Source organism: Sylvia atricapilla, chromosome Z (genome assembly GCF_009819655.1).
Source record: "Sylvia atricapilla isolate bSylAtr1 chromosome Z, bSylAtr1.pri, whole genome shotgun sequence".
NCBI lineage: Eukaryota > Metazoa > Chordata > Aves > Passeriformes > Sylviidae > Sylvia > Sylvia atricapilla.
The window spans coordinates 70,844,404-70,866,624 of record NC_089174.1 but is presented as its reverse complement, the minus strand read 5'-3'; positions in this window follow the sequence as shown (position 1 = coordinate 70,866,624).

Here is a 22,221-nt window from a genome sequence, read left to right as displayed (position 1 = left end):
TGTATGTCTGCATTAAACACTACTTTCTCTATTAATTATTAACCATTTTTTACATACACAGAATTAAGCAATATAGAATTAGTGAATACAGAAAGGTTGTCAGAGTAAGCAGAAGGAAGACTAGAAACACCAAGGCACACCTGGAATTAAATCTGGCCAAGGATATCAAGGATAGCAAAATACACCACCAAAAAAATACACCAATAACAAAAGGAAAACAAAGGATGATGTGGGCTCATGGTTAAATGGAGAGGGGACCCTGGTAACACAGGACAGAGAGAAGGTAAATTTATTGAATGACTTATTCACATTGTTCTTCACTGATAAGGCCAGCCGTCAGTGATTTCCAACCCAGGAGACCAGGGTAAAGCAATCTTAGAAGGAAGACTTTCCAATGGTGAAGGAAATTGTTAGAGAACATCTAAACAAAATTGACATCAACAAGTTCATGGGCCCTGAAAGGATGCATCCACAAGTGCTGAGGGAACTGGCAGACATCATAGCCAGAAGATTCATGATCATGTTTGAAAGGCTGTGGAGAAGTTCCAGAGGACTGGAAGAAAGCAAATTTCACCCTGGTCATCAAGAAGGGTGAGAAGGAGGACACAGGGAACTACCAGTCAGTCAGCTTCACTTCCATCCCTGGAAAGGTGATGAAGCACATCATTCTGGAGACCATCTCTATCCACATGGAAAACAAGAAGTTGATCAGGAGTAGTCAGCATGGATTCACTAAAGGTAAGCCAAGTTTACCTGCCTGATTGCCTTCTATGATGAAACAGATACCTGGATAGACGAGGGGAGAGCAGTAGATACTTTCTACTTTAGCTTCAGCAAGGCTTTCAGCACTGTCTCACAACATCCTCACAGGCAAACTCAGGAGGTGTGAATTGGATGAGTGGACAGTGACATGGATTGAGAAATGGCTAAGTGCCAGACCCCAGAGGGGTGTAATCATTAGCACAGGGTCTAGTTAAAGGCGTGTCAATATTGATGTCACTCAGGGTTCAATTCTGGGCCCAATCTTGTTTAAATTGTTCATCAATGATGCATTCACTGATGGCAGCAAGCTGGAAGGAGTGGCCAATGCCCCAGAGGGCTCTGCAGCCCTTCAGAGGGACCTTGACAGGCTGGAGAGATGGGCAGAGATGAACGTGCTGAAATTCAGTAAGGGAAAATGCAGGGTCCTGCACCTGGAGAAGAATAGAATAGCTCCAGGCATCATACAGACTGGGGGCTGATCTGCTGGAAAGCAGCTCTGAGGAGAAGGACCTGGGGGTCCTGGTGGACAACAAACTGTATGAGTCCATTCTACCATGATGATTTAGTTAGATAATCTTTTCAGAAACATCTATACTGTGTGGCTGTTTTTCTCCTCTGTTGCAGAGACATATGTCATGTACAGCAAGCGTTTCCTGAATTGTCAGAGGACAGTGCTAATAGGAGTCCAGTCCAGGAGTTTGCACACAATGGAACTTGCCCAACCTCAACAAGATTGTTTCAGTGCAATTAATTTACAATGTTTAATTTTTGTTCAGGTGACATGAAACAAATGCATAAAGACCATAAATGTATTTCACCTTCTGGGAGTGCAGCCAACAAAGCAAAGACATTACTGATATTTGTCACTCTTGTTTTCTTCTGGAAAAAATTCTAGTCCCTATTTTCTCTGTGGAAAAACTCCTTAGAGTCATCTTCACATGCATAGTTGAAACACATCTACAGTGCTACAAACAGTTCCTCACATTCCCAGCTAGCTCCATAACCAGCTGCAATCCAGATGCCATATGTTCGCATCAGTGTAAAGTTGAGTCCAGACTATAAATTCTGCCTTCTGATGAGCAGACATGCAGCTGTCTGCACCAGGCATGAGTGTCCTTGATATCTTAGGACTAGCTTGCCACAAAGCTAAGGACACCAAGGGATCCAGTGAGTGTCAGCACAGACAGACGTGCCAGGCGAGGGAGCTAACATTACAGACAGGTTTATCATCTGGCCAGCAGTGCAGTGTCACCCCAAGTTCAGATATTACCTGGACACAGATGCCCCTGAGTGCACAGCCTGGCCACTGATGCTAGCTGAGGGTATGTACACCAGGTGAGGTGGTAGAGAAGAGACCGATGCTTCACTAACACCTCTGGTATCTGTTCGAGCACAGCACATTTCAGCCTTCTGCTTTCTCTAGACCTCCTTGAGCAGCATGGCTGAATCATGTCTGGACTTACAGTTCTTCATACTCTTTAAGGAAAGAGGTTTAATTAAGCTACAAAGCCCAGACCTTCTATAATTATCCTTAAGAGTGCCAATTTTGTATATATTAAGTCCAGAAATATTACCAGCATCACAGACTGAGCTTGGGCATGTTTGAACACTTGGTTAGTTGGAGCACTTGGTCTCTCACTACTCTGTATCTCAGAGGTACATGGGAATCGCCACAGCCACATCATCTTGTTCACTTCTAGGTGTAACAAGCTTAACTTCATTGGTTAATTTCTTTAATAATAACCTTCACATTTGGGGTTTGGGTTTTTTTCTCATACTAGACAGACAGAGAATTGACACAACTGGCTCTCTGCCCTCCTTTGGCCCACACTTGGTATTTATCGTAGATCTGTCCCTTTCCACCAGCATGCGTTAGTGCTATTACAGAAAATTCAGAATGCTTCTCAGCTTTGCTAAGGCTGTAATATACGTCTGTGTGCTCTATTAGAAGTGCATTTCATTGCCTCGTTAGCAGACATCAGATAATCTGTCTTGTATCAGAATAGTATAAAATTTTATCAGTCTGACTATCTAAGACACAGTACTTCTGCTGTCCAACGTTCTGTCTAATAAATGTACAGCTGCCCTAAACTGCAGCTTGCAGCAATTTAGTTTTTGAAAGCTGTTTTAGACTAACAGTAATGAGTTTAGAAAGACATTTCCAACTGTTCCCCAAAGATGTTCAAACTGCCAAGATCAAATAAAACTTTGTCATAATATAGGCACAATAGATGAAACATGTTTTTTGGGTTTAAATCTTTTTCCAGCAGTGATGTTGTAATCTATAAGCCAGAGCTATATGAAGATCATACACTGAAATATTCCCAACGGGAAACCAAAGAAAAATACACAAAAAACTCACAGGAGCCTATTGCAATCTCACAGTCCTGAAATAAGTACTTCCCTCAGAAGTCAAATCACTATACAGTGGTGGTAGCATTATTCTACTTTTTAGTTACAGCTGTGCTTCATTGCCTGTATAATTGTAGAACATAAAAAGGAAGGAAGCAGGGGAGGCATTAAAGTTTCTGAATGTTTTTGATGGGATCTTTTTCTGTCCCAAGCGTGGGAGGTGAGAAAACATCTGAACTTTGGGTGTAGTAAAGGCAGCTAACGACACTCAACTGGATATGAAAAGTCTTTCATGAGGAGTATAGAAATATGGCCAGGGCAAACTGGTTTATGTGCAGATGGGCAAAAATTTCTTGGAAAAAGTCCATGGCAGCAGAGTCATCCTTTAAAAATAGCACTTGTGGGGTTTAGTTTTCATTTTAGCATTAGCTCCTTCTCTATCCCGTTTGTCATTGCAGCAAAATCTCTGGGAATGCCAACATCAGTGCATAGAAAGGTAAGAGGAGGTTTTCTGTACTTTTTTAAAGCCTGCTGAGGTGATTGAGAGTTTTCTCCTGGATTTCTGAAACTTTTATGGGGCCCCAAAGAGAAGAGGGTTCTTTTCTATAGAAATACATCATACTTCTGCAATATCAGAAGCATCAATTTGTTGGATAGTAAACATGAAACCTATGTTTCTCTGTCCTCAGCATCACAAACAGCTTCATAACTTCTCTGACAGGCTCCTCTCTCCTGTCCTTGCATGAAGGATGTTCAATTTTTTTGACATGGTTGCATTTACTCCTTCCATTTCTATTTCATATCCCACCCTAATCACAAGTTCAGTAGATTTTGACTGCTATTAATTTTATTATGCATTCAAGCAATTTATACTACTAATCAAGTAGAATCAAGTAGATGTCTGATTAAAATAGCTCACAATATGATGCTTCATTTTTTCCTTGGGGAAATTATGTTTATGTTGCCATTGTATCTGTATGAACATGGCCCTATGCATCTCCCACGTCCCCCCTAACGGTACTCAAAATCTCTTTACCAATTTCAGCTGAATTTAACAAAAAGCTCATCACCTGCCATTCAGAGAGAAAAAAAGAGATTTGCTAGAACCTCCTCTGCTGATGGTAAGACAAGATGCTCTCATTCCTTATCAACTCAATCCTACTGGGCAAGATGGGCTGGGCCACTAAGCAGGCATGAGCCCCTCAAGCAGCACACAAGGTCCCTGATCCATCAGTGACATGGCACTCAGGCCATAAAGGTGGAGATGGGAAAGGGTCCTGAGGACGCTGGGTTGTGATGAGGATGTGAGGGGTTGTGGGGCTCAAAGAAGTAAAGGGCTATAGCTGTGGGTATTAAAGGAGGAGTTTTGTGGGCAAGACTGAGGGCATGACAATAATGTTGTACAAAGCACACAAAGATGTGGCAGGGAGAAGAAACCAGGACAGCCTGCATTGTATGGATGGCAGACCAGGAATCCATAGGTAAGCTATATTTAAAGGACATTTCTCTGTTCAGGCAACAACTTGTTATGGTCGTGCCTGATAGGATATTTGGTGTAAGTCTGCTTACACTGGCAGCATACCAGGTTTGTGGGTTTGCTGGTATTCTCTGAATACGAGGGTAGGCTGACCTTCTATGTCTCATGTTTTCCTTTGTACAAATTCAGATGTACCAGCAACCAAGTTTATGGGGTTTATGGGAAAAAGTTGGTTGTTTCAGTGAAACCAGAGATTCTAGTATAAAGGCGAGAAATGGCTTCAAAAGAAACAGCTTCTTATACTTTCTTAGAAGTCCTGCTTTTTTACAACTAATACTACCTTCTATTCATTTTTCTGGACATGTAAATGAATTATTTTTTAATTATAGAAATATTGAGGATTTAATCTTAACGTTTTTTAGATGTTTTATTTGAAAAGTTATGATTTTGTAAAACTAGGTCAAAAGTTTTATTTTAAAATGGTTGCTCTTGTCAATACTTAGAAGCAGTGGCTGGGGAGACGGTCTGTTCTCAGCTCTGCTAGTGATTCCTCATGGGGCCATGGCATTTGAATTTCATGCTTTCTCACTCTAATCTGTCTGAAAAATAAATGTAATAGGCAACTTCATGAAGTTGTTGGGAAGCCTCTTTAATGCCTGACAAGCATTTTGATGTCACCCCACAGTTGCTTGTATAAGCAGAGTATGGTAATTGTAAGTGCTTTTTAATTCTTATTTCCTTTTCTAATGTTAGTCTTGCATTTGTGTCTTTTTGCTGCAGCCTTGTCACAAAATACTCTGATTTCATCCTGTAGAATCTATTTAATTTGTGCTAGACAAGGACAACAAATGGATTTGTCTTTTATAGCACAGATAGAGTAGTGTGCATTTTCTAGGAAAGTATCTCTTCCACAATTAACTTTTCCTGGCATCTCTACCAGATTTTAATGCTGCAAAATTTTAAAAATCTGTAATCTACATTATACATATATACATATTTCATTTAAAGGGAAATTTCATTGCATTGACTATTTTTCTCTTAAGAATTGTGGTTAGTCCAAGTTTTGAAAACAATGTGTAAAACCAGTCTTGATGTTGATGGCAATCAGGATCCTGTATTTCAGGAACCCTTTTCTGTGCACCTTCAACTCTGTATTAGCTACTGCAATTGACCCATCTTTATTCAATTAAATTTTAAATAAAATCCAAACCATGCAGTATAAGTATAGCTGAACATAGTGTAATTCCACATTTTGATACCAAGAATAAAAGTAATTTTCCTGTCATATTCAACACAAAAGCTATCCTGGCTAATACTAAATCTATGACAACCAGAGAAATCCTATAAAATATGAAGTTAATGCTGACATTTTCTTCTCAGTGCTTTTCAACACATCATTCTCCTAGGAAATTATTCTTTGATTTCCATGGAAAGATTTCCAGGTGTCAGGGTGAAATGAAACCTAAAACATGCAGTGAGGTCAGCTTCTTACTTCTTTCCAGGCAAGTCAGACTATGCGTTACAGCCATGAGCCTTATCAGAAGAGCAGAATCTTTGCTTGTTCAGAGCACAGCTAATGGAGATTAGAACAGAGGACTGTGATTTAAAGTATTAATAAAATGGTGGGAAATACAGGCCGTTTCCTCCAGATCTACTCCCTTTGGGAGCAAGACAAGGAATATATTTTACATTATTTACTCCTTGCACAATATGCTGACTTTAAAGTATACTATCTTAAGTCTAAAAAGTTGTGTACTAATGCAATAACCTGGTATCTCTTTACAGTCACTTTAGATATTATACAACTACTTCTGATTTTATTTGTTTTAATGGTTAATATTGAAGCAAAAGGAAAAAGGACAAGAGAGATCAATACTGAAAATGTCATTTGGCATCATTAAAGTACCACTTCCTTCACTATAAAGAGGTCAGTGTCTATCTCCAAATTGCCCCTATTGTCAGCCAGCATGGTTTGTTAACATTTCCAATGTCTTTGGGACTTCCCCAGTACCCCACTAGTACATCTCACACTGACTTTAAGCACCACCCAAATAAAGCTACCTCAATTCACTGTGTATTTATATATTCTGCAAAAAGTTTTATAATAACAGGGCTTAGGGTAACTGGTGTTCTACAACCATAATTACCATCTAGTTCTTTGTTTTCATCCTATATTTAAATTTCAGGTTTCTTTGGTACAGAGAAGTTATTTGCTGCTTCTGAAGCACACAACAAAATAAAATCCTACTGGCTGACTAAGTCGTGAAGCTTAACACCAAATCTTACTCTCATGTCAGAACCATGGAATACACAACAATACAACACATTCATGTTCACACTCAAATGACTTAGAGATGTGTACCTAGATGCAAAAGTTAGGCCTTCAGTCCTCTGTTTATCCTCTAGAAGTATCTCCTATTGGCTCAAAAACAAAGCATGTTGCTGCAACTAATACTGTACCAGGGCACTAGGCATATCAACTACCATGTCTGAGACATGCGTGTCTGTACTGGCCTGTGTATGCTTAACCTTAATTTTTTCACGAAAATGTCTCTTAGGTAAATTCATTTCTGCTGCTGGCCACAAAGCTGTAGAGATCATGACCTGTACTGTTCAGCTCAGTTCCTGCCTCAGGCTTAAACCGTGGTTTAAGATTTCATTAAGTTCTCTCTGCATTTTAAAGAAAGATTCCTGTATGTATGGCTCACCATTCCCAAAATGGCAGACTTCATGTCAGAACCACCTTCTTATTTTTTCTTGGAAGCCTAAAGATTTACAGTAGACCAAAGCACTCTATAACTGAAATACAGGGATGTAAATGAGCCAAATTCAAGGCCACGTAAGATAGAAATTGAAGCAGAGATCTGAAGACAGCTTCCAAGAAAACGCTTTACTACCAGGCTATTAAGCATTTCAAGGAATGCCATCTCTCCTGTTGAAGAGCTTGTACAGTACAAAACAAGTGAGAACTGTGCAAATACCTGATTTGGGATGGCTTGCTGAACTGAAAGACCACCAGACTAAAGCTATTTAATTACCTATTTTTGCATAGATAATTAAATAATCGCTGGAGCAAGAGCTTGAACGTAACGCTTCTTTATTTCAGACAGATCTCTGCTGACTGAGCTGTTGGCCAGAAGTGAAAATGCAACACACGTTCCTTCCCCTCCTCCTATTCCAGCTGTACTTTATGTGAGAAAGTCCTGGCCTCCCACCTTCTTGCAGAAAAGGATTCACGGCTGTCAATGCTAAGAAGAAACAGAGGCACCTTCCTTCAGAATTAGCTGTCTAAGCCTCTTTGAGAGACAGAGTAGGATGAAAGGTTTCACATATCCTCAGGTGCTCCAGTCAATCCCTTGGTTGGTGTCCCAAGAAAGGATTCCTGTCCTTTCCCTGTGCTAGGCAGACATCCCTAGCTGCCTGCATCAGGACTGCAAATCCTGCCTTTTGAGACAATGACTAAAAGCTAGAAACATGAACCCAAACTCAAACACGTTGACATTGCTCTCAGAGACTTCCCATCAGTGCAAATTTCTGAATTTATTTTATTTGGGTGATGCATATAAATGAGAAAACCTTGATGACTTCCAGACATATTTGAGACTTGTACTGAACAAAGCTAAGAGTGTAAGATTAAATAATTCTAACATGTGACTCCAATGCTCCGTTTAGGCTAGGCATAATTAAATCAGAATATTTTATTACAAAATGGACACTGAGATTACAGAATTACTATCCACTCATAATATTATTTTGCAACACTTTTATTCAAACCACCTTTTGTTAATTAAATTCCTATTGGGGAAAAATAATAGGAAATAAAAAACAGACTAACCAATCAAGATAAACTGTTCTTTAACAGTTGTCTTTTTCTTATGTTAGCCAAAATCTCTGACCTAAGTTATGGACCTGTTATAGATCTAGCAAGTCCTTAATCAAAGCCAAAAGGATTTGTGAGATATCAAAATTAAAATCAGGCTGAAAATAAGTAATGTTCATGTTGATTCTGGTTTTCATTAAAAAAAATAAGTGATTATCCAGAATTAATTGTAACAGGTGTTCCAAACAGAAAATGCATTTACTATTGATTTATGCATTTTTGCCCTGAACCATGAAAAATTCATATTTATAATGCAATATGACATTTGCTATCCATCATTTTTATTGCACATTGTTTCACACGCACTCAGCAGACCAGGCACTGCACAAGCCACAGTCAGTGCCTCTACGTTCACTTTAAAAGATCAGTTGGGGAACAGTAGAATACTGCAGAGTCTCTAAATTGTACCCAAACACAGACCCACAGTCAGCCTATGGACTGCCTGCAAGCTGCCCAACTGAGGGTACCCATCTTTTATTTTCTAGAGGGCATTTCGAGTTACACATTCACCTTACTTGAAGCAAGTGATGCTTGGTTCTGCAAGGACAACATGCACACATCCCTGTGGTATGGTACTGCAGTAGGAGTTCAGTGCAGATCTGCCTTCCCAGAGCAGCAGGGCCTGTGACAATTGTAACAGTGAATAGATCAGACTTAATAACTGACTCAGGAGAGATGAGTAAACCAAAACCTCCAACACCCTGAGAAAAAAACCTTCTACTTTTATCCAGCCAAAAAAAGCAAAAATGTACTTCATGTGATGTATTTCACTTCCAAAAGCAGGGAAAGCTACCTTACAGGGGGTTTCAGCAGCAGTAAATCCATGCACACTACTGAAAGAAATTTACCTGACTGCTGATTGTTTTTTCCTTCAGAGATATCAGACTGCAGCATTTTAATATTTTTTCTAAAATACTTCTGTCTTATATTAAAAAACTGATGAAGTCTAAAAGAATTCATAAATAATTTCCAGAAAAATGAAATTCATTAATTTGATAAACAACTACCAGTGATTGGTGAAAAGCTACCGGTCACTACACCATTGGATCCCAAAAGCTGTTGAGAACCCCCAAGAGGCATTCAGTTCTGTAGAGACACAGCTTGTTACAGTGGCCGCCTGAATCTGATGGCCCCATGGATGAACTCTGTTCCACAGCACAAAAAGAAATCAGTGACTGAAATATCCAGTTCCCTCTCAGGTAAAGTGGTAAATACCCATGTGACCCGTGACCCACTGGAAAAAAAAAATAAAGGCTTGCTTGTGCAAAAAGGTATGAAAAGTTATAATCAAGTTCAACTAGCTTTTGTGTATTTTTACCATATGGTGCTAAAATGGTGTGGTTGTATTACTGTGATATTTAATGTTGTTATTTGGAAGGGTACAAAATTAATTTCTAGCAAAAATACTGTTTTCAAATATGAAGAGATCTAAAATGAGACCTTATCCCTTATTCATGAGAGACAGATGTTATTTTTGGCTTCATAGTTTAATGAATACCATATTATGTTCTTTATAACCTTACACCAGAAATAACAGACTTCTAGCACTCATGAACTTCAAACCATTATCAGTAAAAGCTTCTATTAACATCCAGAACTGCTCTCAGTTTTCGCTGCAAATGCTTTAAGCTATCAGCTACAGTCCCTATTATGGCAGGATTTTTTACTCTGAAAAGACATAATCCTTACCAGAGAGCTAGATGAGATTGAAAACTGCAATACTATTCCTGTTGTCTTTACTGTATTTAATTTACTCATTTGATGCCTTGAGGTATTTTTTTTTGTTTGTTTTAGTTTATGGCCTTCTAAAAGTAAAAATACTGCATCCTTTTTAAAATGCTGTTACACTTCTGTTTACTTTCACTGATTTGGAGCAATGCCTGCCAGAAAGTATGAGCTGAAACTAATTACCATCAGCACAAAATCTCCAAGCTGAACTGGGATGCTGACAAAAATGCAACCAGAAAATGAATAAAATGTTTCTTGGGAAGCACAGATCAGTTTCACCAGCCAGTGACTACAATGAAAAATAAAGCCCTGCATACAGTTATTCTTAGCATTTCATTTCTGTGTGGATAACTTTCTTCATACAGAAAGGTTGCAGCTAAAACTGCTTGGTTTAAGCCAGCTACAAAAGATTTTGTGATGCCTGTGTCAGTGTGTACAATAGGATTTTTCCCACTGCATCTAACACAATGGCTTGAAACAAATAAGGCTGTTCCAAGTAAGATCCTTAAAATCTAAAGTTTCAGGCATCATGTCTCAGCTTCATGTATGAGAATACAGCAGTATATCTCCCAAACAGGTAACCACAAAGCCATCCCATGTTTCCTGGGCCTGAAGTACAAATCAACAAAGCTCAGGATTTAGGGGATGGAAAAGTTATAACACTCTTGCAGCCTGCCACAAACTCGGGCTTTGTGAACAGATCATCTTTGGAGGTGTGAAACTGTCCAAATTATCACTTATGTTCTCACAGCCACAAATAGAGCCATTCTAGCAATTGCAGATCTTGAACACCTTTGAGCTACAGCAACCTGCTGCTTTAGACTTCACACAAGGATCCACCGAGTGTTGAGGTCAGATGCTGGTTCAAAAGATTTACTAGTAATACCAAGCTGGCAAGTCATCAAGAAACAGGAGCAACACAGGATTAAACCAAAAATCAAACTTAGCAGCAGACCATACTTCATATTGCACAACTGGGCTGAGCAGCATTTCCATGGCAGTAGGGGAGGACAAATATCTGGCACTCCACCTTATGATTAGCCTGGTTACAGCACGAGTCAGCACAACACAGAGCAAAAGGGACGTGATGGGAACAGATCCCATGTTGTTACTGCTCCCACAAAATCCTGGTGGAATGAAAAAAAAGTGCCCAACACACTTCTTCCCAGGGCAAACAGAGCTGCTAGATGTGTGGAGCACATGCAGTGACAAAAGCCATCTGCAAAGACTCACAGCAGTCCACATGTGCAAAATTCTGGGACCAGTAAGGAGAGTCTCAATTTACACAGACAACTATAAATTTATGGCCCAGTGCAGGATGACCATTTCTACTGGGCACCTTACCCAGCTTGAATTTTTTTCTGAACAAAAGGACAGACATGTCTTTAGCCAAAAGTTCCTCCTGCTCTCTATCTTGTCGTTGATGATAGTCTGGCAATCAAGAAAAATAAAGGGTAGTAGTAATACCAGTAATAGCTTGCATTTACCATACTGTCAGTGGGAAAAGGGAGTCAAATGTAAAATCTGCTATACCCTTAGGAAATTCACACACTTGTCTGGCGAAAAAAAGGTACCTCACCATACATGAAATCCAGCAAAGGAAACTAAAGTATTACTGGCAGCAAAAACCACAGGTTAAAGCTGTAGTCAAGTGACTTTAATGCAGCTGAAGAGAAGACAATTTATGATGTTTAGGCTACACCAGTGCTGGCATTGACAAATTGTCTGAGTAGGCCAAAAAAACACTCGAAACGTGGGTAAATTCAAATATGTCTGCACATGCACATGAACAACTTTGAATGTTTTGTTATAATTCCTTCCTTTCCTTTTTTGCTATTTCATACATAATATAATTCACCCTTCCTGACCACTGACCTGGAAATTTAAATAGTAAAAAACCACAAAATGCTTTGAAGTTGTAATGTCAGCGAAAAGTGCTCATAAAATATCTTCAACTTTTATTATTGTTTGTTCTCTTTTATCTCAAAAATCGTCAAATTGACTTTTTCAGATACCTTGAGATTTCCTTGTGTTTCCTGCACTCTGCTTCTGATGGTCAAGTTTTATCTGAAAAATCCCCACTTTTACAGTTCCATTAAAATTAGATAAAATTCAGAAACACAGAGCTAGGGTATACTGATACAGAAAAGTTTTAAGTCTCATAAAAGGGAAAATCAACATATCTCTGTAGGTTACTGCCAAGAAAGAGCAAGATACTGAACAGGGAACACCAGTATTGTTCCTTCACAGTGCTGATTTGCATCGGATGATCATTTGTTCCTCAGGGGTTTTTTCCTATTACATATTTTCATTCTATCCTAGTGTTCAGAATGTTTGCTGGAAAAATGTAAGGTGTAGGAGCCAAAATACTGTCTGGAGAGCTGGCAATTCCTTAAAACATTTCATCACACTGTCTCCACTTGGGAGACTTGGGACAAAATTCTTCCCTGGTTGACTGAGCTGATGCAAGGATTAATCTATCAGTATTTTAGGTATTTTCAAAAGGACAAGTTCCATACATATTGCAGTCCTGCAGAAATCCAACTCCTGAGCCTGAAGCTTTTACTGTTTGGGTTATATTTTGTAAATAGTATAGTAGAGCTGCTCTGCAGACTTAGATATCAGCAAGCCCTATAGTGTGGCGGCAATAACTCGTTATGAACCAGTGGGGGCCCTGCTGCTCCTTCAAGACCAGGCTGTAGCAGATGGGAGAACAGCTTCAGCACAGAAAGACATTGCACACAGTTAGGCACTTAATTCTCAGTCGATTCAGGAAGATGGGCATTATGTTCATATGGTACAGTAGAGAGTGAGGCAGAGAGCTCTAAGTTAGAATTAGTCAAATGTGCTAGCCTGTACTCACAGAATGGAGTGAAACTGTTCAGAAACCATACCTGGACCCTCAAACCAGGCATCTCCTCAGGATATCATAGGCCTGATACTAATTAGACCAGCTGTGAGTCTCATAGCCAAAAGATGCTGCATCATGTCAGCCATACTGCTTCTAGCTGCAAAGTTTCATAGTTCACTATCTGAGGCACTTAAAAGATTCTACAAGTGCCTCTCAGCATCTCTAGGCAGATTCATGTACCCACAGTTTAAGTAAGGGGTAGTTCCAGGACCTCCGCTGGTGCCATTCCTGAACTTAAGTCACTCAAAAAATCAAATGGTACAAAAGGGCTCGAGCCATGACTGAGGCTGAAAGGAAGGGTAAGGATGGAAGATGACAGACAAAAGGGGGAAAGCCAAGTCAGTTTCAGGATCTGGAAGGAATTGGGAACCAGAAGGAATAACTCAGCCACCTGCATCTTTGGAGCAATAGTTTTAAACCCAGAAGTTGTCCTTGATGGATAGACAGTTGCTCTAGCTGGAAATGCATCCCACAACAGTAGTTTCATACCCTCCCTTGGCAGGTGTATTTTTTGTTCCCTTCTTCTAACAAACCCTCTCTGCTCAATTTATATATTCATTCCTGCTCCATCCATAATTACTTACACCATCTTTGTGGATTAACATGAACAATTATGCTGCTTCTCCTTGTAAGACTGTTTTGATGTGAGATAGTCAGGTCCCATATTCCCATCAGTCATCTCTGCATTACATATTCTCACTTCTTTTCCACACAGGTCTTCATTTCCAAAACATCTATCACATTAACTGCTCTCCTTTGATCTCTCTCCAACTTGTCTGGGGCTCTTTTAAAACATGTTGCCCAGAATTGAACACAGGATTATAAATCATGTGTTGACTACAGCAAGCTAGGAACATTTGCCTCACATGTAATACTCTTGGTAGTTCAACGAAGTACAAGAGTAGCTATTTTTCTCATTAGTACTGGACTGTTTACCAGTTCAAATCATCATCCACTATAATCCCCAGATATTTCTCTCTGGGTTGTAAATACATTCCCTAAAGATTTCCCGCATTCTATATTTATTTTTTCTTATGTGAAACATGCTATTGTCTGCATTTAGAACTTCTCTTGATTGACTTCAGTCTACTTCTACTGTTAGCTTTGATACTGTATTTTTAACTGTGTTCTACCAAAGCATTCATGACTCTCTTCAGACTATTCATAAGAAAAGGTAATAATGAAGATTCTGAGAAACATTTAAACCCCTATGAGTACAGAGTCCTCATACATCAGGATATCCTGGCAATTAATAAATAGCAATTACTGATTATATTTGCTTAAACTTACTTTAGTCAGAACAGACTAGAGTTTCACTATGGCAGCTATAGCTCCACCATATACCTGAGCTTTTCAGAGGAAAACTTCATACAAGAAAAAAAAATATAGTATGGAGCCTGCATTTCTTTGCTTCATTAAGATAACCACCGAACACATAATTTAACATGTCATGAGTCATCTGTAACAAACCCACATTATCTTCTCTACATTGTCTTTTTTCCCTCTGTTAAGATTTTCCTGTGTTCTCTGTAACTATAGTATTTAAAGATGCCAGTGACTAAGAATAAAATATATGAGTTTTTTTATTCTGTACAAATCGATAAAAAGTGGGTTAATTAACCCAAAGCTTAGTGTCTTTCAGTATCTGAGCTAACACATGCAAAGGTACCTCCATATCTCTACATTGCAGTCCAGCCTGGAACACGCATAGAAGAACTCGTTAGCCTTAAGTACAGACACAGAACACAGAACAAAGCAGATTTCTGGCAATCACTGTTAGATAACTGAACATTCCTAAATTAAACACACCTCCTGCTTCTCTCTCCTCTCATTATGATCACCACAAATTTAAAACCTCCTCAAGATGAGAAATTTTGTAAAGCATTTATAGTGTTTCATTCTGTATCTGCCAGCACAGAGGTCCAGCAAAAGACAGGTTTCAGAGCCCAGACTCTTCTAAAGCACTTGTTGTGTTCATCAATTTTCATTTCTTTCTGGCAGAGAAAGCTAACTATGAAACAAAGCTTAAAAAGTAGAAAGAGTAATACCAGATAAAAACACAACATGAAAGATGTCTGGTGAATCAGAGTGTGAAAAGGAGGCCAACTGATTGAAGAGTTTGTGGGTGATGTAAAACTGAAGGACAAAATACTCATATAGACAAATCAAGAGGAGAAAGGAAAACAAGCTGGGTCAGTAACACAAACCAGACTGTCATTAGGATCAAAGTCCAAAGCTCTAGGAGACAGATCAAAACCTTTGACAAATAACCCTTAAGAATGCTGGTATGACCTGCAATTTAAATGAAATTTTTCTCTCTGGAATAAAGTTGAAATGGCTGTTGAACAAGAGACATGATGAAGAAAGACACTACAGCTAAACAGAGTCTGCACATCAAATTAGATGGGTATGCTTGATGTTCACCATGGTAGAAAACAAGGTCACTAACAAGCAACACATCATTAAGGTTTTGGGGTTTCAGCCCAGACAGGCATATGCTATTAAGAGTTTAGGCAATATGCTGTTCACATCTTCAAAGAAAGAAAGCACAAGAATCTTTCTTGGTCCAAGAAGATGTCGGGCAGGCATAACATTGGTCATTAGGGACAAGACAGTCTCAGGACACAAAATAATTCTCACAAATAAACTCCTTGTTTTTGAAAGCTGGCAATGCTGGTTGATTACATGTGAACTTCAGTCATATCCCATAAGAACCTAACTAAGTTACAGGATGCTGTTTATAAAGTCCAGTAAGAGTGAGAAAGACTAAATCAATCTACTGTACAGGTCTGAGAATACTACCAAAGAGCTGCATAAAAAATGTGAGAATTGGACTAGAAATAAGTAAACCCAAAAGGAGGTACTGGAAGTAATTAACAATGAATGAAATTACTGACTATTCAAACCATATCTCTTTAGAAACCTTCCAAAACAAAAGTCTTTGAGATCAAAGAGTAACTGAAACTGCCAGAACACATAACTTCCTTAAACAACCTTTGAACACTAGGAAGAGGGACCTCTACAGCTTCCGTCAGGGACAGAAAAACCCTAGACCTCAACTTAGGTATGATTCTATCTTTCCTGTTGCTACATTTCACCTGCCTAGCCTTCTCTTCACTGCCACCTCCTTCACACACTGTTTCCTTTTGCTGTCTCATTTTTTAGCCATTTGCTTTGGAAAAGTCCAATTTAGACAGCCCAGAGTTGTTTTACAAAACACTGGTCTCATCCAGTGTCTTCAGAGGAAAAGCTGTGTTGAGTGAACTATTGAGTTTGTAAAGTTTTGTAGTGACTGTAGCTTTGTTTCTCTGAGAATCAGAAACTCAAGAGTCCATGTTTGCTACTTCTATGCTCTTTTCTGTCTCCTTCATCTGCTTATCTTTCTTTGCTTTCAGAAACAAAATCAGATTTTGATGACAGCAGAAGCATCAGTCTAATCACTGAACCATATTGTGTGTTCTTTTTCCCAAAGTGGAAAGGTATTACATGTCACATTTGAAAGACTATTGAAGAGATTTCCTTAGACAAATTCAATCATTCACAGTTTAAGGGGGAAAGTATCTCAATGAAACAAAGATTTCTTTTACTTTCAAATAATTCAGCTGTCTTCTTATCTATCTTTAAAGGTTAAAATTTTTGAGAGGCACTAAAGGATAGCATCCTCAGACTATGGCCTCATGGATTTTAGGAGTCTCAGCAGTGAAATACAGAACTGCCATGGATCCACATTGTTACAGCCTGAAGTGGAGTGTAACAGCAGTTGTGTTAGCTCAGTCCAAGCACCCCAGGGTGCTTCTGCTCCACGGCTAACCACCCTTGACTTTCAGCTGCGTAAGACTGACATGCTAGAGTGGGTTCACCTTAACCCAGTGCTGTAATTATGTTCTGTCTGCTTCCAGCTCAGAGCTGGGTCCTAGGTGTCCCTGCAGTAGTTGCAGATCTCTGCAGAACAGAGACATATAAAGTCCTTGCATTTACCTGCTATTATACAGAACCACCTGCTGATGTACTGAGAAAAAATCTTATCCTTTGCAAACATCGAGAAAGGAGAAAATGTGGACATTTACTGACTGGGTCATCATGATTGCTACCAATAAGACTCAGCTCTGCTATGTCTCCTCTTTGAATAAGTTAGACCTTTTTGTCATCAAGAGATTGATTCTCTGAGGCTGTACGCACTTTAGGTTAACCTTTAGTACTGATTCTGTGTTCCTATGTAATGGTTTTATCCCTGTAATGAAGGGAGCTGCTCAGAGAGAAAGAGTGCAAAATCCTGATCTCCTTTTTAATCTAAAATTTCATTTCAAAGCATTGATAGATTTCTGACTATCAGAAAACCAGAAATTTTCATTTTTACTGCCCTATCATCTTCTTTTACCAGTATAATTTCAAAGATAAATTCAAAATCCTTCCCTCCTACATACTCTAAAAACATCTGGAATTAGGCCTCAGAATTAATATCTCAAAATTACAGTGCAGATCAGTGTTCTGCAATGCAAGCAACTTTTAGCTGTCACACATCCTGGCTCCAACCCAAAATTCCGCACATCTTCCGACAACCAGCACTGTTAACATGGGAAAAAAAAAAAAAACTCTATAAATGAATTTATTACTTTATTACATACATCTTCTATAGAAATTGTAACTGTCACAACCAAGCTTTATTACATACATCTTCTATAGAAATTGTAACTGTCACAACCAAGCTATCTCCTGATTTTTTCTCCAAAATATCTCATCTACTGCCATGGATCAGTAGTACAGAGGTTGTTACAGATGGTTTTATGTTTGTTTCGTAAGACTGGAATAGATACAGATCCCAACCGAAACCTTGTTGAAGTTAAAAAGATTCTTTCCTTTTTTGCATTATTTCTGGAACAGTGTCATTACTGAGGCTTTTATGCTAAGATTTCATCTTTACATGACATGCCAACAGCAAATCTGCTGCAAGTATAATTCTTACGATTTTATGTTGGCAACAAGATTTAAAGCATTCCTTAACATCACAATAATCACTGAATATGATGCAAGTAAGTGTGCTTTTTGGTTAGGTTGAGTTTCCACAAACTTGCAAGATCCAGGTTTTCCAACTTGTAAATGCTTTATCTTTTAAAAATAAAAGAAACAAGGGAAAACACAATTCAAGAAAAAAGATTAGCAAAACAGTTTATGCAACTGTTTCTGTGATGGACCTCAACCTACTGAAGCAAGGTTTAGATAGCTATCATTATCCAGCTTCAGGAAATAAACCTACATGGAAACTCAATAATTATATTGTATTATGAGTTGTGCCATAAAACATAACTAATCAGAAGATTTGGTTTCTAATGGAAAGCATTACACAGCTGCTTGAGATGTGAATAACACCATCTGTAATAAATAATCTTTTAGATGTCACATAAAGAGTAAATGGTCAAACATAAGAGATGGAAGGCTGAGTGAAGATTTCAGACTTTACATGACAGTATCTTCTTGTAGAACCTAAAAAAACCAGTTACCCAGTTAAATTAAAAAAATCAGTAAAATCAAGGAATTTCTGTGGCATCTTTCCCAAATGGCTGAAAACAAAATCAAAACCCCTTCTCTTCTTTATTTCTTATCATCTGCATTACAACTGCTGAATTCATTGCTTTAGCAGAGATTAAAAAAAAAACAAACACAAAAGAGAAAATACAAATATATAGATAGATGGATAGAAAAATAGATACTCATTTTGGGAAACAGTAGACTAATTACAAGCTTTGGTTGTGAATTCTTATGTGGTTACTTCGTTGGTATGCTGGCTATGAGGAGAACAGAAAGAAGATAATTTAATTTCTTGATCCTCTTTGTTTTATACTGAATATTTATATAATGACATTCATTTGAGGCTTCTTATAGCTGCCTGAAATCGTCAGGAAAGTACTAGTTTCACCTTTTTTATAAAATTTGACATGTTTATTCTTTTCCCTTCAGTCTTAGAAGTATTGGAAATAAGCCATATCAAAAAATAACATAGACCAAGGCACTTGAATGTGGTATTGATTTTGTACTGTCGCAAGACTTAAATTCAGGGTGTGTGCCTCGTGGTTGCTGATAGAGAGAGACACATGGACTAAAAATTCTTCTGGACTAACCATTTCAGATGTGGCTCCCCAACCCTGTGAAAGTCATGGCTTGATGATACAACCAGTCCCTTTTGTCCCTTCTGCAGTCATATCCTCCTGTGTCTGAGGATACTGAAGGACTTGTATTAATATACTGATCTCATTATGGAATTATAGAACACACTGAACTGAAAGGCACTGATCAGGATCATAGATGTCTATGCCTGATCCTACCCAGGATACCCCAACAATCACACCATATGCCAGAGAGTGTTGTCCAAATGTTTCTCGAACTCTGTCAGAGCTTGGTGCTGTGACCATTTCTGTGGGGGCTCTGTTCCAGTGCCCAACCATCCTCTAGGTGAGGAATCTTTTTTTTGATATCCACTCTAAACCTGCCTTGACTCAGCTTCATGCCATTCCCTTGAGTCCTGTCACTGGTCACGAGAGTAGCAATACCAAGGTACCAACAATAGAATGTGAAACAAGGTTCTTCTGGTCTGAAGACTGAAAGGCTGGAAGAGGATAACAAGCCCCATAAGAGGAGCTGACAACAATGGTGATAAAAGCAATAAAATCCAAAATGGAAGAAAGAGAGAATGTAGTGAAAATAGTATCAAAAAACCCTACTGGCTATGGTGCAAAGCAGAAGCCGATGGTGCAAAGCCTATTCCAAATAATTAGGCTTAGGTTGCAAATCCTATTCTGATGCAGTTATATACGGCTTATTAGAAACCACAGTGGACCAAGCAGCTCTGGGTACATATTGCATTGTCTAGTACAGCTATGATCTGAAAATCAGCGTGCTGAACTTCACAAATAGTGCTCACCCAACCAAAAATAACTAGGAAACACAAAAAGAGGAGTGGAAAATAATGCTAAGTATATTGTAATGCTGTTACATTTTGGTGTGACATGCCCCTAGCTAGAGTAATGTCTCATAGACTTATGTCTTTGGCTCAAAAGTAACACCCAGCCTTTTTATAGATCTAGAGTGCAGCTAATGAGACCTAAGTGACCTGGCTAACAAAACAAATCAGACAGTTCATTGCCCCCCAGTGTGACATAGTCTCTCACACTCCTCCTTTGTTTGGGGTTGAAAGGTCACAAACTGAGACTCCCATACTATCCATTTCATCACATCTACAAGCCTTAAATTTATTTCCAGAATACCTTAATCGCAGTACATTTCAAACATTTAACTAATACTGCTTTACATTAAGCTAAACTTGTGAATCATTTAAGTAATTTCATAACATCTTCTCTTGAAAAATACGTGCCAAAAATTGACACCATTTCTAAGTTTGAAGTAGAAATAATAATGGCAACATCTATATTTATCAAGTTAAATCTCTTAGTCAGGAAATCTGTGTTCCCTGTTGAAAAGGTGGTCAAGATCGTGTCTGTCTACCAAGTGCTCTTGGAAACTCAAAATCTCTCTTCCATCTCTGGACCCCCACAACAGCCTAGGAAAAATTGTCAAAGAGTGCCAATTAGAACTGCCTAATCTGACCTGTGCAGCAAATTTTGCATTGAGCATGAGGTGCTCAAGCAGGGTGTACCCTTATCAACACGACAAGTGAGAAAGGACGTTTCCAGGAATAGGATGCCCACCATATATGTTGGCAAGCTGTGTCAGGTTTTACCACTCTCATTGTAAAAAACTTCTAATGAGCAGCTAATCTAAATTGACCATCCATCAGTTTAAAGCTGTTGCCTCTTCTCCTAACTCAACAGGCCCTGCTAAAAGTTGTCCTTGTCTTTCTTATCGGCCCCCTTCAAGTACTGAAAGGTGCTATTTGTGTCCCCAGAATCTTCTCTTCTCCAAGCAAATAACCTCAATGCTCTCAGCCTGTCCTCATAGGAGAGGTGCTCAGCCCTCTGATCATCTCTGTAGCCTCTGGACTCACTGCAACAGGACCATGTCCTTCTTATGTTGCGTACACCAGACCTCAACACAGTGTTCCAGGTGGGGTCTCACAAGGGCAGAGCAGAATGGGAGAATCACCTCCCCCAACACTGCCCCGGGTGCAGCACAAGACACATTTGGCTTTCTAGGCAGCAAGTGCACATTGCATGTTCATATCCAGCCTCTCACCCACCACTAGCCCCAAATTCACGTGCTTAGGGCTGCTCTGGAAACATGCCTCCCCCTGTCTGCATTGATACCAGGGGACTCACAAGTGTTCCAAGGTGTCCCTCCACAGGAGAGCTTTCTTTTGATGTGCTGTAGCCCAGATCAGCTCATGCCTGGCCCTGTGCCTGGCATGGAGCCCTGCACATCTACCAGTACCACACATCCCGGCCCAGCACACATGTCAGGGGGGTGGTTTGCACAGCTCAGTGTGGTGATGGTGATGGGAGGGTCTGTGCAGCCCTGCCCACCCTGCATGTGTGCCTCCTGTGTCCAGTCAAGGACACCCTGCTGCAGGCTGCACATTCCTTGGTGCCCTGGATGAGCTGTCACCAAGTGGCCTCGGGTGACCTAAACAGGGTGACTGCAGGTCCAGTGCCCTCAGGCACTGTCCCCACACCAAGCATCAGCCCCCAGTGAGAGGCTGGGGGGTTCTTGCATGTGGAAGTAGCAGTGTGACATTTTTCTAACACCTCAAAGAGTGTTAAAAAGCCACCACAAGGCTGTATGCCTTCCTAGTGGGAGTGGGACTTCATAACCATTCTTTATGTGCATACAGGTTTCCCACAACAAAATCCACACCTCTCTTCCTCCCAGCCGTGGAGCAGGAGTTTCATTTCTGATTCCTATCAACCTTGGAAAAGGCATCAGGCCACAGCCTCCCTTCACTTTGGGAGGGGGCTTATAGAAAACCCCCCAGAACTAGCAGCCTCAGTAGCAGTGAGGAAACAGCACTTTGCCAAGAGCAAAAATGAGGAGCAATTTGACAGACTCTCATTTCTACAGTTGCCTCCAGGTGTGGGTGGATGAGCAGAAAGCCACGTGGTGATGTGAAGATTTTGCTGTTCTTTCCCCCCTATTAAAGTCATATTCTGTCAGCCCAATCCTCAG